This window comes from Mustela erminea, chromosome 13, assembly GCF_009829155.1.
Source record: "Mustela erminea isolate mMusErm1 chromosome 13, mMusErm1.Pri, whole genome shotgun sequence".
Classification (NCBI taxonomy): Eukaryota; Metazoa; Chordata; class Mammalia; order Carnivora; family Mustelidae; genus Mustela; species Mustela erminea.
In genome coordinates this window covers 23795903-23798473 of record NC_045626.1, presented here as the reverse complement: position 1 = coordinate 23798473, position 2571 = coordinate 23795903, and the positions used below count along the sequence as shown (strand labels likewise).

Below are 2571 nucleotides of genomic sequence, written 5' to 3'. Positions count from 1 at the left end.
TTTATTTGACAGACAGAGATCACAAGTAGGCAGAGAGGCAGGCAGAGAGAGAGAGAGAAGGAAGCAGGCTCTCCGCGGAGCAGACAGCCCGATGCGGGGCTCGATCCCAGGACCCTGGGATCATGACCTGAGCCGAAGGCAGAGGCTTTAACCCACTGAGCCACCCAGGTGCCCCTGGAATTTAAATTTTAAACAAAAAGTAAGTCTTGAAGGAACACACACAAAAAGTATTTATGAGAAATTATGGTATAATTAGAAATTTGTGTCACATTCTTTATTACAAACACGCTTTTCCCTGGTGTTTTGAGCAGTGGCAGTATCGTAGCCAATGAGGTTTATCCGAGGCGCGATTATTGCTAATTGAAAACTTTTCCCTGGTGTTTTGAAAAGCCATAAATTAGGTGGCTAGGAGGTAACATCAGTTTTAAAAGAGATTAAATTTACAAACAGTTTAATGCACAGATGTTAAGAATATACATCAATGGGTATTGACTAGTGCACATACCCGTGTAACGCACACCCCTATCATTTTTTCCTTAAACTTTTCTTTTGAGATAATTATAGGTTGACACAGCTATAAGGAGCAACAGAACTTTTCCCTTCACTCTGCCTCAATGGTAACATCTTGCACAGCTAGAGCACAAGATCACAACCAGGATATTGACTTTGATACAGTCAAGATACAAACATTTCTACCACCACAAAGATCCCTCATACTGTCCTTTGGGACCACACCTGCTTCCCTCCTAGCAGCCCCCGCTCCTTTGTCCTGACACCCACTCATCCATTGGACATTTCTATAATGCTGTCATCTCGAGAATGTTACAGGATAAAACCCTTTGAGCGTGGCTCCCCCCACCCACACCGCCCACTTAGTATAATTCTCTGGAAATTCACCCAAGTGGTTGCACCTGTCAACAGTTCGCTCCTTTTTATCGTTGCGAAGTTTTCCACAGAATGGAGGGTGAGGATACACCATCCTTACTGTAATCATCCCACCTGCTTATCTGCATAGATCTCCAGGGGAGGCTATCATGAATCAAGCTGCTAGACACATGAAAGAACGCTTTCTTGCGTGAACGTAAATCTTCATTTATTGGGGAGTGCCAGTCCCAGGAGGGCAATTGTTGGATCCCATGGCAGTTGCATATTTACTTGTTTTTTTCCCAACCTGTCAGATTGCAGCCCGGAGTAGCTGCACCATTTCCCATTTTCCTCTGAACACTGATTTCACCGGCATGCTGCAAATTTTGATAAGTTCTATTTTCCCTTTTCTCACTTCAAAATATTTTAAAATTTCTCTTAAGACTCCATTTTTTTGCCCCCCCCCCCTTGTTTAGGAGTGTGGCTGTTTAATTCCAGATATTTAGGGATTTTCTAGCTCCCTTTCTGTTATTGATCTTGAATTTAATTCCATGTTGGCTTGAGAGTATACTTGGTGTGACTTCTATTTTATATTTGCGAAGGTGTGATTTTCGGCCTCGGTTGTGGTCTGTCTTGGTGAATATTCCTTGGGAGTTGGAGAAGAATGTGTAATATGCCACCATTGGGTGAAGTACTCTGTGTGAATTAAATCCTGTTGATCGTTGGTGCTGTTTCGTTCAACTATGTCCTTACTGCTTTTCCACCTGCTGCATAGACCAGGTACTGATAGGGGCTCAGGTATCCAGATACCACCCTAGACCTTGTCTATTTCTCGTCTCTGCCTCCTGAATTTTGATACTCTGTTAGACACATACACATTAAAGATTGTTTATGTCTTCTTGGAGAATTGACTTCTTTATCATGAATGCCTCTCTGTTTCCCTGATTATTTTCCTTCTGAAGCTGACTTTGTCTGAAATTACTATAGCTACTCCAGATCTGTCCCGCTTGTGTTAGCAAGGTGGATCTTAATCCCTGTACCTTTTATCTGTGTTTTATAAACAAGTTATAGTTGGATTTTTTTTTTTAGTCCTGTCAACGCTGCCTTTTAACTGGCATGTTTAGGCAGTTCACATTTAAGGTGGTTACTGAGGTATTTGGATTAACATCTGTGCTATTTGTACCATTTTCTATTGGCAGATTTTGTTCTTCACGTCTTAGTGTTCAAGCCTTTCTTTGGCTTTAACCGAGTGTTTTATATAATTCTATTTTCTCTCTTAGCATATAAATTATACTTCCTTTAAAAATAATTTTAGTGGGGGCGCCTGGGTGGCTCAGTGGGTTAAAGCCTCTGCCTTCAGCTCAGGTCATGATCTCAGGGTCCTGGGATTGAGCCCCACATCGGGCTCTCTGCTTGGTGGGGAGCCTGCTTCCCCCTCTCTCTCTGCCTGCCTCTCTGTCTACTTGTAATCTCTCTCCGTCTATCAAATAAATAAAAAATAATAATAATAATAATTTTAGTGGTTGCACTAGAATTTGTAATATATGTTTACAATGAATGGAAGGTCACTTTCAAATAACACAATAGCTGTTCACAGATAGTGCAGGTGCCTCATGAGAGAATATTCCCAATCTTCCCCGCCTGTCTCTTGTAACTTTGCCGTCATTCATTTCATTCTTTTGTGCATAAGCGATGATCACCCAATCC

General features: G+C 41.8%; 1 non-coding gene across 1 annotated transcript; it reads left to right on the top strand.

Moving 5' to 3' along the window:
• The first annotated feature begins 299 nt into the window (after positions 1 to 299).
• LOC116572507 lies at positions 300 to 442 on the top strand. Its single transcript, XR_004278371.1, has one exon. It is a non-coding gene; the product is annotated as a U4 spliceosomal RNA (small nuclear RNA).
• The last annotated feature ends 2129 nt before the right edge of the window (positions 443 to 2571 follow it).